At 50.7% G+C, this 12,317-nt stretch overlaps 21 non-coding genes across 21 annotated transcripts; all 21 read right to left on the reverse strand.

Annotated features, from left to right (window-relative positions):
• Positions 1 to 81: 81 nt before the first annotated feature.
• Positions 82 to 153, reverse strand: Trnat-cgu (transfer RNA threonine (anticodon CGU)). Its single transcript has one exon. It is a non-coding gene; the product is annotated as a tRNA-Thr (tRNA).
• A 689-nt stretch (positions 154 to 842) lies between these two features.
• On the reverse strand, positions 843 to 916 carry Trnan-guu (transfer RNA asparagine (anticodon GUU)). The gene has a single exon. It is a non-coding gene; the product is annotated as a tRNA-Asn (tRNA).
• A 323-nt stretch (positions 917 to 1,239) lies between these two features.
• Trnar-ccu (transfer RNA arginine (anticodon CCU)) lies at positions 1,240 to 1,311 on the reverse strand. Its single transcript has one exon. It is a non-coding gene; the product is annotated as a tRNA-Arg (tRNA).
• Positions 1,312 to 2,000: 689 nt separating this feature from the next.
• On the reverse strand, positions 2,001 to 2,074 carry Trnan-guu (transfer RNA asparagine (anticodon GUU)). Its single transcript has one exon. It is a non-coding gene; the product is annotated as a tRNA-Asn (tRNA).
• A 323-nt stretch (positions 2,075 to 2,397) lies between these two features.
• Trnat-cgu (transfer RNA threonine (anticodon CGU)) lies at positions 2,398 to 2,469 on the reverse strand. Its single transcript has one exon. It is a non-coding gene; the product is annotated as a tRNA-Thr (tRNA).
• Positions 2,470 to 3,158: 689 nt separating this feature from the next.
• Positions 3,159 to 3,232, reverse strand: Trnan-guu (transfer RNA asparagine (anticodon GUU)). The gene has a single exon. It is a non-coding gene; the product is annotated as a tRNA-Asn (tRNA).
• Positions 3,233 to 3,555: 323 nt separating this feature from the next.
• Trnat-cgu (transfer RNA threonine (anticodon CGU)) lies at positions 3,556 to 3,627 on the reverse strand. The gene has a single exon. It is a non-coding gene; the product is annotated as a tRNA-Thr (tRNA).
• Positions 3,628 to 4,316: 689 nt separating this feature from the next.
• On the reverse strand, positions 4,317 to 4,390 carry Trnan-guu (transfer RNA asparagine (anticodon GUU)). Its single transcript has one exon. It is a non-coding gene; the product is annotated as a tRNA-Asn (tRNA).
• Positions 4,391 to 4,713: 323 nt separating this feature from the next.
• Positions 4,714 to 4,785, reverse strand: Trnat-cgu (transfer RNA threonine (anticodon CGU)). Its single transcript has one exon. It is a non-coding gene; the product is annotated as a tRNA-Thr (tRNA).
• A 689-nt stretch (positions 4,786 to 5,474) lies between these two features.
• On the reverse strand, positions 5,475 to 5,548 carry Trnan-guu (transfer RNA asparagine (anticodon GUU)). The gene has a single exon. It is a non-coding gene; the product is annotated as a tRNA-Asn (tRNA).
• Positions 5,549 to 5,871: 323 nt separating this feature from the next.
• Positions 5,872 to 5,943, reverse strand: Trnat-cgu (transfer RNA threonine (anticodon CGU)). The gene has a single exon. It is a non-coding gene; the product is annotated as a tRNA-Thr (tRNA).
• A 689-nt stretch (positions 5,944 to 6,632) lies between these two features.
• On the reverse strand, positions 6,633 to 6,706 carry Trnan-guu (transfer RNA asparagine (anticodon GUU)). The gene has a single exon. It is a non-coding gene; the product is annotated as a tRNA-Asn (tRNA).
• A 323-nt stretch (positions 6,707 to 7,029) lies between these two features.
• Trnat-cgu (transfer RNA threonine (anticodon CGU)) lies at positions 7,030 to 7,101 on the reverse strand. Its single transcript has one exon. It is a non-coding gene; the product is annotated as a tRNA-Thr (tRNA).
• A 689-nt stretch (positions 7,102 to 7,790) lies between these two features.
• Positions 7,791 to 7,864, reverse strand: Trnan-guu (transfer RNA asparagine (anticodon GUU)). The gene has a single exon. It is a non-coding gene; the product is annotated as a tRNA-Asn (tRNA).
• A 323-nt stretch (positions 7,865 to 8,187) lies between these two features.
• On the reverse strand, positions 8,188 to 8,259 carry Trnat-cgu (transfer RNA threonine (anticodon CGU)). Its single transcript has one exon. It is a non-coding gene; the product is annotated as a tRNA-Thr (tRNA).
• Positions 8,260 to 8,948: 689 nt separating this feature from the next.
• Positions 8,949 to 9,022, reverse strand: Trnan-guu (transfer RNA asparagine (anticodon GUU)). Its single transcript has one exon. It is a non-coding gene; the product is annotated as a tRNA-Asn (tRNA).
• A 323-nt stretch (positions 9,023 to 9,345) lies between these two features.
• Trnat-cgu (transfer RNA threonine (anticodon CGU)) lies at positions 9,346 to 9,417 on the reverse strand. Its single transcript has one exon. It is a non-coding gene; the product is annotated as a tRNA-Thr (tRNA).
• A 688-nt stretch (positions 9,418 to 10,105) lies between these two features.
• On the reverse strand, positions 10,106 to 10,179 carry Trnan-guu (transfer RNA asparagine (anticodon GUU)). Its single transcript has one exon. It is a non-coding gene; the product is annotated as a tRNA-Asn (tRNA).
• A 324-nt stretch (positions 10,180 to 10,503) lies between these two features.
• Positions 10,504 to 10,575, reverse strand: Trnat-cgu (transfer RNA threonine (anticodon CGU)). Its single transcript has one exon. It is a non-coding gene; the product is annotated as a tRNA-Thr (tRNA).
• A 689-nt stretch (positions 10,576 to 11,264) lies between these two features.
• On the reverse strand, positions 11,265 to 11,338 carry Trnan-guu (transfer RNA asparagine (anticodon GUU)). Its single transcript has one exon. It is a non-coding gene; the product is annotated as a tRNA-Asn (tRNA).
• Positions 11,339 to 11,661: 323 nt separating this feature from the next.
• Trnat-cgu (transfer RNA threonine (anticodon CGU)) lies at positions 11,662 to 11,733 on the reverse strand. Its single transcript has one exon. It is a non-coding gene; the product is annotated as a tRNA-Thr (tRNA).
• Between the last annotated feature and the right edge of the window lie 584 nt (positions 11,734 to 12,317).

Genomic DNA, 12,317 nt, shown 5'->3' on the forward strand with positions numbered 1-12,317 from the left:
TCCCTTTCATTCAGTGTACTGCCATGTGTTAGATGCTGCTCGAGATAGCTCCGCTCCTTGCGGGAAGGTTAAAAAAATGAATGCCTTCTGTGAGGTTCGAACTCACGACCCCTGGTTTACGAGACCAGTGCTCTACCACTGAGCTAAGAAGGCGGCAGCTTTGCGTTTGTGAGCTCTCCCCGAATTGTCACTTCATCATGCTGAATCTTGCAGCCCTCGACCAGATATCGGATTTGGCACACAGCTGCTGCTGGGGGTGTCCACATGGCCGTTTTCCACATCTCTTGACTGTTTCGCCCTTACGATCGACGACGAGCGTCGTGCCACCAAACGTTTGCGGTCTGCACAATCTTGACCTAGTGCACAGTTTGTTGGATTGCGTGGCTCGACTGCGAAATGCGCCTTTCGGCTCCTCTCTCTGGCTGCAGTATGCTGTTGTCGACAGTGGCACTAGCGTTGCCCATGGGGCTTCATGTAAGGCGACTGCACGTCGCTCGGCCAGCAGCGGCCTACTGCAGACCGACACTTAAGAGACACCAAATAGAAATCGACATCGAGAGACAGGCCCTGTCATATGGCACTCGCGACGTATACGCTGAAATTGAATGTAAAGAATACGTCTTTTGTAGTGGGCGTCGCTCTACTGCAGTGTCACACATGACGAAGAAATAGGAAAACAGTAGAACGTCTGTGTAGGGCCATGTTTTTACCTACAGTGTCACTTGGCTGAATGTGTATAAGGCTCTGTGGCATCACTCAAACACAGCCAAGTTGTCACACTAGCTGTGTATCTCTAACAAAGTTGACGTATGTCCTCACCTCGGTGACGGTTAAAACGATTTCGCCCCCGGGTGGGCTCGAACCACCAACCTTTCGGTTAACAGCCGAACGCGCTAGCCGATTGCGCCACGGAGGCCTTGACTTGTGCTCTGCATCTCAACGCAATTCGTATGCCTTCTGCAGGAATCTCGCAGAATGGTAGCACCTGCTTACGCCTCTTCACATGGATAAAATGCATGCACACTGTAGCGAGGCTCGTACACGAATGACATCGCCAAGCATGACATCATACTACAAAATGCATACAAACCACTGTTCTGCCTATGCAATCAGAAAACCTCTGAGGCCAGCATGATACTTGTTATAGGTTGTAGAACATCCCTTTCATTCAGTGTACTGCCATGTGTTAGATGCTGCTCGAGATAGCTCCGCTCCTTGCGGGAAGGTTAAAAAAATGAATGCCTTCTGTGAGGTTCGAACTCACGACCCCTGGTTTAGGAGACCAGTGCTCTACCACTGAGCTAAGAAGGCGGCAGCTTTGCGTTTGTGAGCTCTCCCCGAATTGTCACTTCATCATGCTGAATCTTGCAGCCCTCGACCAGATATCGGATTTGGCACACAGCTGCTGCTGGGGGTGTCCACATGGCCGTTTTCCACATCTCTTGACTGTTCCGCCCTTACGATCGACGACGAGCGTCGTGCCACCAAACGTTTGCGGTCTGCACAATCTTGACCTAGTGCACAGTTTGTTGGATTGCGTGGCTCGACTGCGAAATGCGCCTTTCGGCTCCTCTCTCTGGCTGCAGTATGCTGTTGTCGACAGTGGCACTAGCGTTGCCCATGGGGCTTCATGTAAGGCGACTGCACGTCGCTCGGCCAGCAGCGGCCTACTGCAGACCGACACTTAAGAGACACCAAATAGAAATCGACATCGAGAGACAGGCCCTGTCATATGGCACTCGCGACGTATACGCTGAAATTGAATGTAAAGAATACGTCTTTTGTAGTGGGCGTCGCTCTACTGCAGTGTCACACATGACGAAGAAATAGGAAAACAGTAGAACGTCTGTGTAGGGCCATGTTTTTACCTACAGTGTCACTTGGCTGAATGTGTATAAGGCTCTGTGGCATCACTCAAACACAGCCAAGTTGTCACACTAGCTGTGTATCTCTAACAAAGTTGACGTATGTCCTCACCTCGGTGACGGTTAAAACGATTTCGCCCCCAGGTGGGCTCGAACCACCAACCTTTCGGTTAACAGCCGAACGCGCTAGCCGATTGCGCCACGGAGGCCTTGACTTGTGCTCTGCATCTCAACGCAATTCGTATGCCTTCTGCAGGAATCTCGCAGAATGGTAGCACCTGCTTACGCCTCTTCACATGGATAAAATGCATGCACACTGTAGCGAGGCTCGTACACGAATGGCATCGCCAAGCATGACATCATACTACAAAATGCATACAAACCACTGTTCTGCCTATGCAATCAGAAAACCTCTGAGGCCAGCATGATACTTGTTATAGGTTGTAGAACATCCCTTTCATTCAGTGTACTGCCATGTGTTAGATGCTGCTCGAGATAGCTCCGCTCCTTGTGGGAAGGTTAAAAAAATGAATGCCTTCTGTGAGGTTCGAACTCACGACCCCTGGTTTACGAGACCAGTGCTCTACCACTGAGCTAAGAAGGCGGCAGCTTTGCGTTTGTGAGCTCTCCCCGAATTGTCACTTCATCATGCTGAATCTTGCAGCCCTCGACCAGATATTGGATTTGGCACACAGCTGCTGCTGGGGGTGTCCACATGGCCGTTTTCCACATCTCTTGACTGTTTCGCCCTTACGATCGACGACGAGCGTCGTGCCACCAAACGTTTGCGGTCTGCACAATCTTGACCTAGTGCACAGTTTGTTGGATTGCGTGGCTCGACTGCGAAATGCGCCTTTCGGCTCCTCTCTCTGGCTGCAGTATGCTGTTGTCGACAGTGGCACTAGCGTTGCCCATGGGGCTTCATGTAAGGCGACTGCACGTCGCTCGGCCAGCAGCGGCCTACTGCAGACCGACACTTAAGAGACACCAAATAGAAATCGACATCGAGAGACAGGCCCTGTCATATGGCACTCGCGACGTATACGCTGAAATTGAATGTAAAGAATACGTCTTTTGTAGTGGGCGTCGCTCTACTGCAGTGTCACACATGACGAAGAAATAGGAAAACAGTAGAACGTCTGTGTAGGGCCATGTTTTTACCTACAGTGTCACTTGGCTGAATGTGTATAAGGCTCTGTGGCATCACTCAAACACAGCCAAGTTGTCACACTAGCTGTGTATCTCTAACAAAGTTGACGTATGTCCTCACCTCGGTGACGGTTAAAACGATTTCGCCCCCGGGTGGGCTCGAACCACCAACCTTTCGGTTAACAGCCGAACGCGCTAGCCGATTGCGCCACGGAGGCCTTGACTTGTGCTCTGCATCTCAACGCAATTCGTATGCCTTCTGCAGGAATCTCGCAGAATGGTAGCACCTGCTTACGCCTCTTCACATGGATAAAATGCATGCACACTGTAGCGAGGCTCGTACACGAATGACATCGCCAAGCATGACATCATACTACAAAATGCATACAAACCACTGTTCTGCCTATGCAATCAGAAAACCTCTGAGGCCAGCATGATACTTGTTATAGGTTGTAGAACATCCCTTTCATTCAGTGTACTGCCATGTGTTAGATGCTGCTCGAGATAGCTCCGCTCCTTGCGGGAAGGTTAAAAAAATGAATGCCTTCTGTGAGGTTCGAACTCACGACCCCTGGTTTACGAGACCAGTGCTCTACCACTGAGCTAAGAAGGCGGCAGCTTTGCGTTTGTGAGCTCTCCCCGAATTGTCACTTCATCATGCTGAATCTTGCAGCCCTCGACCAGATATTGGATTTGGCACACAGCTGCTGCTGGGGGTGTCCACATGGCCGTTTTCCACATCTCTTGACTGTTCCGCCCTTACGATCGACGACGAGCGTCGTGCCACCAAACGTTTGCGGTCTGCACAATCTTGACCTAGTGCACAGTTTGTTGGATTGCGTGGCTCGACTGCGAAATGCGCCTTTCGGCTCCTCTCTCTGGCTGCAGTATGCTGTTGTCGACAGTGGCACTAGCGTTGCCCATGGGGCTTCATGTAAGGCGACTGCACGTCGCTCGGCCAGCAGCGGCCTACTGCAGACCGACACTTAAGAGACACCAAATAGAAATCGACATCGAGAGACAGGCCCTGTCATATGGCACTCGCGACGTATACGCTGAAATTGAATGTAAAGAATACGTCTTTTGTAGTGGGCGTCGCTCTACTGCAGTGTCACACATGACGAAGAAATAGGAAAACAGTAGAACGTCTGTGTAGGGCCATGTTTTTACCTACAGTGTCACTTGGCTGAATGTGTATAAGGCTCTGTGGCATCACTCAAACACAGCCAAGTTGTCACACTAGCTGTGTATCTCTAACAAAGTTGACGTATGTCCTCACCTCGGTGACGGTTAAAACGATTTCGCCCCCAGGTGGGCTCGAACCACCAACCTTTCGGTTAACAGCCGAACGCGCTAGCCGATTGCGCCACGGAGGCCTTGACTTGTGCTCTGCATCTCAACGCAATTCGTATGCCTTCTGCAGGAATCTCGCAGAATGGTAGCACCTGCTTACGCCTCTTCACATGGATAAAATGCATGCACACTGTAGCGAGGCTCGTACACGAATGGCATCGCCAAGCATGACATCATACTACAAAATGCATACAAACCACTGTTCTGCCTATGCAATCAGAAAACCTCTGAGGCCAGCATGATACTTGTTATAGGTTGTAGAACATCCCTTTCATTCAGTGTACTGCCATGTGTTAGATGCTGCTCGAGATAGCTCCGCTCCTTGTGGGAAGGTTAAAAAAATGAATGCCTTCTGTGAGGTTCGAACTCACGACCCCTGGTTTACGAGACCAGTGCTCTACCACTGAGCTAAGAAGGCGGCAGCTTTGCGTTTGTGAGCTCTCCCCGAATTGTCACTTCATCATGCTGAATCTTGCAGCCCTCGACCAGATATTGGATTTGGCACACAGCTGCTGCTGGGGGTGTCCACATGGCCGTTTTCCACATCTCTTGACTGTTTCGCCCTTACGATCGACGACGAGCGTCGTGCCACCAAACGTTTGCGGTCTGCACAATCTTGACCTAGTGCACAGTTTGTTGGATTGCGTGGCTCGACTGCGAAATGCGCCTTTCGGCTCCTCTCTCTGGCTGCAGTATGCTGTTGTCGACAGTGGCACTAGCGTTGCCCATGGGGCTTCATGTAAGGCGACTGCACGTCGCTCGGCCAGCAGCGGCCTACTGCAGACCGACACTTAAGAGACACCAAATAGAAATCGACATCGAGAGACAGGCCCTGTCATATGGCACTCGCGACGTATACGCTGAAATTGAATGTAAAGAATACGTCTTTTGTAGTGGGCGTCGCTCTACTGCAGTGTCACACATGACGAAGAAATAGGAAAACAGTAGAACGTCTGTGTAGGGCCATGTTTTTACCTACAGTGTCACTTGGCTGAATGTGTATAAGGCTCTGTGGCATCACTCAAACACAGCCAAGTTGTCACACTAGCTGTGTATCTCTAACAAAGTTGACGTATGTCCTCACCTCGGTGACGGTTAAAACGATTTCGCCCCCGGGTGGGCTCGAACCACCAACCTTTCGGTTAACAGCCGAACGCGCTAGCCGATTGCGCCACGGAGGCCTTGACTTGTGCTCTGCATCTCAACGCAATTCGTATGCCTTCTGCAGGAATCTCGCAGAATGGTAGCACCTGCTTACGCCTCTTCACATGGATAAAATGCATGCACACTGTAGCGAGGCTCGTACACGAATGACATCGCCAAGCATGACATCATACTACAAAATGCATACAAACCACTGTTCTGCCTATGCAATCAGAAAACCTCTGAGGCCAGCATGATACTTGTTATAGGTTGTAGAACATCCCTTTCATTCAGTGTACTGCCATGTGTTAGATGCTGCTCGAGATAGCTCCGCTCCTTGCGGGAAGGTTAAAAAAATGAATGCCTTCTGTGAGGTTCGAACTCACGACCCCTGGTTTACGAGACCAGTGCTCTACCACTGAGCTAAGAAGGCGGCAGCTTTGCGTTTGTGAGCTCTCCCCGAATTGTCACTTCATCATGCTGAATCTTGCAGCCCTCGACCAGATATTGGATTTGGCACACAGCTGCTGCTGGGGGTGTCCACATGGCCGTTTTCCACATCTCTTGACTGTTCCGCCCTTACGATCGACGACGAGCGTCGTGCCACCAAACGTTTGCGGTCTGCACAATCTTGACCTAGTGCACAGTTTGTTGGATTGCGTGGCTCGACTGCGAAATGCGCCTTTCGGCTCCTCTCTCTGGCTGCAGTATGCTGTTGTCGACAGTGGCACTAGCGTTGCCCATGGGGCTTCATGTAAGGCGACTGCACGTCGCTCGGCCAGCAGCGGCCTACTGCAGACCGACACTTAAGAGACACCAAATAGAAATCGACATCGAGAGACAGGCCCTGTCATATGGCACTCGCGACGTATACGCTGAAATTGAATGTAAAGAATACGTCTTTTGTAGTGGGCGTCGCTCTACTGCAGTGTCACACATGACGAAGAAATAGGAAAACAGTAGAACGTCTGTGTAGGGCCATGTTTTTACCTACAGTGTCACTTGGCTGAATGTGTATAAGGCTCTGTGGCATCACTCAAACACAGCCAAGTTGTCACACTAGCTGTGTATCTCTAACAAAGTTGACGTATGTCCTCACCTCGGTGACGGTTAAAACGATTTCGCCCCCAGGTGGGCTCGAACCACCAACCTTTCGGTTAACAGCCGAACGCGCTAGCCGATTGCGCCACGGAGGCCTTGACTTGTGCTCTGCATCTCAACGCAATTCGTATGCCTTCTGCAGGAATCTCGCAGAATGGTAGCACCTGCTTACGCCTCTTCACATGGATAAAATGCATGCACACTGTAGCGAGGCTCGTACACGAATGGCATCGCCAAGCATGACATCATACTACAAAATGCATACAAACCACTGTTCTGCCTATGCAATCAGAAAACCTCTGAGGCCAGCATGATACTTGTTATAGGTTGTAGAACATCCCTTTCATTCAGTGTACTGCCATGTGTTAGATGCTGCTCGAGATAGCTCCGCTCCTTGTGGGAAGGTTAAAAAAATGAATGCCTTCTGTGAGGTTCGAACTCACGACCCCTGGTTTACGAGACCAGTGCTCTACCACTGAGCTAAGAAGGCGGCAGCTTTGCGTTTGTGAGCTCTCCCCGAATTGTCACTTCATCATGCTGAATCTTGCAGCCCTCGACCAGATATTGGATTTGGCACACAGCTGCTGCTGGGGGTGTCCACATGGCCGTTTTCCACATCTCTTGACTGTTTCGCCCTTACGATCGACGACGAGCGTCGTGCCACCAAACGTTTGCGGTCTGCACAATCTTGACCTAGTGCACAGTTTGTTGGATTGCGTGGCTCGACTGCGAAATGCGCCTTTCGGCTCCTCTCTCTGGCTGCAGTATGCTGTTGTCGACAGTGGCACTAGCGTTGCCCATGGGGCTTCATGTAAGGCGACTGCACGTCGCTCGGCCAGCAGCGGCCTACTGCAGACCGACACTTAAGAGACACCAAATAGAAATCGACATCGAGAGACAGGCCCTGTCATATGGCACTCGCGACGTATACGCTGAAATTGAATGTAAAGAATACGTCTTTTGTAGTGGGCGTCGCTCTACTGCAGTGTCACACATGACGAAGAAATAGGAAAACAGTAGAACGTCTGTGTAGGGCCATGTTTTTACCTACAGTGTCACTTGGCTGAATGTGTATAAGGCTCTGTGGCATCACTCAAACACAGCCAAGTTGTCACACTAGCTGTGTATCTCTAACAAAGTTGACGTATGTCCTCACCTCGGTGACGGTTAAAACGATTTCGCCCCCGGGTGGGCTCGAACCACCAACCTTTCGGTTAACAGCCGAACGCGCTAGCCGATTGCGCCACGGAGGCCTTGACTTGTGCTCTGCATCTCAACGCAATTCGTATGCCTTCTGCAGGAATCTCGCAGAATGGTAGCACCTGCTTACGCCTCTTCACATGGATAAAATGCATGCACACTGTAGCGAGGCTCGTACACGAATGACATCGCCAAGCATGACATCATACTACAAAATGCATACAAACCACTGTTCTGCCTATGCAATCAGAAAACCTCTGAGGCCAGCATGATACTTGTTATAGGTTGTAGAACATCCCTTTCATTCAGTGTACTGCCATGTGTTAGATGCTGCTCGAGATAGCTCCGCTCCTTGCGGGAAGGTTAAAAAAATGAATGCCTTCTGTGAGGTTCGAACTCACGACCCCTGGTTTACGAGACCAGTGCTCTACCACTGAGCTAAGAAGGCGGCAGCTTTGCGTTTGTGAGCTCTCCCCGAATTGTCACTTCATCATGCTGAATCTTGCAGCCCTCGACCAGATATTGGATTTGGCACACAGCTGCTGCTGGGGGTGTCCACATGGCCGTTTTCCACATCTCTTGACTGTTCCGCCCTTACGATCGACGACGAGCGTCGTGCCACCAAACGTTTGCGGTCTGCACAATCTTGACCTAGTGCACAGTTTGTTGGATTGCGTGGCTCGACTGCGAAATGCGCCTTTCGGCTCCTCTCTCTGGCTGCAGTATGCTGTTGTCGACAGTGGCACTAGCGTTGCCCATGGGGCTTCATGTAAGGCGACTGCACGTCGCTCGGCCAGCAGCGGCCTACTGCAGACCGACACTTAAGAGACACCAAATAGAAATCGACATCGAGAGACAGGCCCTGTCATATGGCACTCGCGACGTATACGCTGAAATTGAATGTAAAGAATACGTCTTTTGTAGTGGGCGTCGCTCTACTGCAGTGTCACACATGACGAAGAAATAGGAAAACAGTAGAACGTCTGTGTAGGGCCATGTTTTTACCTACAGTGTCACTTGGCTGAATGTGTATAAGGCTCTGTGGCATCACTCAAACACAGCCAAGTTGTCACACTAGCTGTGTATCTCTAACAAAGTTGACGTATGTCCTCACCTCGGTGACGGTTAAAACGATTTCGCCCCCGGGTGGGCTCGAACCACCAACCTTTCGGTTAACAGCCGAACGCGCTAGCCGATTGCGCCACGGAGGCCTTGACTTGTGCTCTGCATCTCAACGCAATTCGTATGCCTTCTGCAGGAATCTCGCAGAATGGTAGCACCTGCTTACGCCTCTTCACATGGATAAAATGCATGCACACTGTAGCGAGGCTCGTACACGAATGGCATCGCCAAGCATGACATCATACTACAAAATGCATACAAACCACTGTTCTGCCTATGCAATCAGAAAACCTCTGAGGCCAGCATGATACTTGTTATAGGTTGTAGAACATCCATTTCATTCAGTGTACTGCCATGTGTTAGATGCTGCTCGAGATAGCTCCGCTCCTTGTGGGAAGGTTAAAAAAATGAATGCCTTCTGTGAGGTTCGAACTCACGACCCCTGGTTTACGAGACCAGTGCTCTACCACTGAGCTAAGAAGGCGGCAGCTTTGCGTTTGTGAGCTCTCCCCGAATTGTCACTTCATCATGCTGAATCTTGCAGCCTCGACCAGATATTGGATTTGGCACACAGCTGCTGCTGGGGGTGTCCACATGGCCGTTTTCCACATCTCTTGACTGTTTCGCCCTTACGATCGACGACGAGCGTCGTGCCACCAAACGTTTGCGGTCTGCACAATCTTGACCTAGTGCACAGTTTGTTGGATTGCGTGGCTCGACTGCGAAATGCGCCTTTCGGCTCCTCTCTCTGGCTGCAGTATGCTGTTGTCGACAGTGGCACTAGCGTTGCCCATGGGGCTTCATGTAAGGCGACTGCACGTCGCTCGGCCAGCAGCGGCCTACTGCAGACCGACACTTAAGAGACACCAAATAGAAATCGACATCGAGAGACAGGCCCTGTCATATGGCACTCGCGACGTATACGCTGAAATTGAATGTAAAGAATACGTCTTTTGTAGTGGGCGTCGCTCTACTGCAGTGTCACACATGACGAAGAAATAGGAAAACAGTAGAACGTCTGTGTAGGGCCATGTTTTTACCTACAGTGTCACTTGGCTGAATGTGTATAAGGCTCTGTGGCATCACTCAAACACAGCCAAGTTGTCACACTAGCTGTGTATCTCTAACAAAGTTGACGTATGTCCTCACCTCGGTGACGGTTAAAACGATTTCGCCCCCGGGTGGGCTCGAACCACCAACCTTTCGGTTAACAGCCGAACGCGCTAGCCGATTGCGCCACGGAGGCCTTGACTTGTGCTCTGCATCTCAACGCAATTCGTATGCCTTCTGCAGGAATCTCGCAGAATGGTAGCACCTGCTTACGCCTCTTCACATGGATAAAATGCATGCACACTGTAGCGAGGCTCGTACACGAATGACATCGCCAAGCATGACATCATACTATCAAAATGCATACAAACCACTGTTCTGCCTATGCAATCAGAAAACCTCTGAGGCCAGCATGATACTTGTTATAGGTTGTAGAACATCCCTTTCATTCAGTGTACTGCCATGTGTTAGATGCTGCTCGAGATAGCTCCGCTCCTTGCGGGAAGGTTAAAAAAATGAATGCCTTCTGTGAGGTTCGAACTCACGACCCCTGGTTTACGAGACCAGTGCTCTACCACTGAGCTAAGAAGGCGGCAGCTTTGCGTTTGTGAGCTCTCCCCGAATTGTCACTTCATCATGCTGAATCTTGCAGCCCTCGACCAGATATCGGATTTGGCACACAGCTGCTGCTGGGGGTGTCCACATGGCCGTTTTCCACATCTCTTGACTGTTTCGCCCTTACGATCGACGACGAGCGTCGTGCCACCAAACGTTTGCGGTCTGCACAATCTTGACCTAGTGCACAGTTTGTTGGATTGCGTGGCTCGACTGCGAAATGCGCCTTTCGGCTCCTCTCTCTGGCTGCAGTATGCTGTTGTCGACAGTGGCACTAGCGTTGCCCATGGGGCTTCATGTAAGGCGACTGCACGTCGCTCGGCCAGCAGCGGCCTACTGCAGACCGACACTTAAGAGACACCAAATAGAAATCGACATCGAGAGACAGGCCCTGTCATATGGCACTCGCGACGTATACGCTGAAATTGAATGTAAAGAATACGTCTTTTGTAGTGGGCGTCGCTCTACTGCAGTGTCACACATGACGAAGAAATAGGAAAACAGTAGAACGTCTGTGTAGGGCCATGTTTTTACCTACAGTGTCACTTGGCTGAATGTGTATAAGGCTCTGTGGCATCACTCAAACACAGCCAAGTTGTCACACTAGCTGTGTATCTCTAACAAAGTTGACGTATGTCCTCACCTCGGTGACGGTTAAAACGATTTCGCCCCCGGGTGGGCTCGAACCACCAACCTTTCGGTTAACAGCCGAACGCGCTAGCCGATTGCGCCACGGAGGCCTTGACTTGTGCTCTGCATCTCAACGCAATTCGTATGCCTTCTGCAGGAATCTCGCAGAATGGTAGCACCTGCTTACGCCTCTTCACATGGATAAAATGCATGCACACTGTAGCGAGGCTCGTACACGAATGACATCGCCAAGCATGACATCATACTACAAAATGCATACAAACCACTGTTCTGCCTATGCAATCAGAAAACCTCTGAGGCCAGCATGATACTTGTTATAGGTTGTAGAACATCCCTTTCATTCAGTGTACTGCCATGTGTTAGATGCTGCTCGAGATAGCTCCGCTCCTTGCGGGAAGGTTAAAAAAATGAATGCCTTCTGTGAGGTTCGAACTCACGACCCCTGGTTTACGAGACCAGTGCTCTACCACTGAGCTAAGAAGGCGGCAGCTTTGCGTTTGTGAGCTCTCCCCGAATTGTCACTTCATCATGCTGAATCTTGCAGCCCTCGACCAGATATCGGATTTGGCACACAGCTGCTGCTGGGGGTGTCCACATGGCCGTTTTCCACATCTCTTGACTGTTTCGCCCTTACGATCGACGACGAGCGTCGTGCCACCAAACGTTTGCGGTCTGCACAATCTTGACCTAGTGCACAGTTTGTTGGATTGCGTGGCTCGACTGCGAAATGCGCCTTTCGGCTCCTCTCTCTGGCTGCAGTATGCTGTTGTCGACAGTGGCACTAGCGTTGCCCATGGGGCTTCATGTAAGGCGACTGCACGTCGCTCGGCCAGCAGCGGCCTACTGCAGACCGACACTTAAGAGACACCAAATAGAAATCGACATCGAGAGACAGGCCCTGTCATATGGCACTCGCGACGTATACGCTGAAATTGAATGTAAAGAATACGTCTTTTGTAGTGGGCGTCGCTCTACTGCAGTGTCACACATGACGAAGAAATAGGAAAACAGTAGAACGTCTGTGTAGGGCCATGTTTTTACCTACAGTGTCACTTGGCTGAATGTGTA

Source organism: Schistocerca cancellata, unplaced genomic scaffold (assembly GCF_023864275.1).
Source record: "Schistocerca cancellata isolate TAMUIC-IGC-003103 unplaced genomic scaffold, iqSchCanc2.1 HiC_scaffold_829, whole genome shotgun sequence".
Taxonomy (NCBI): domain Eukaryota; kingdom Metazoa; phylum Arthropoda; class Insecta; order Orthoptera; family Acrididae; genus Schistocerca; species Schistocerca cancellata.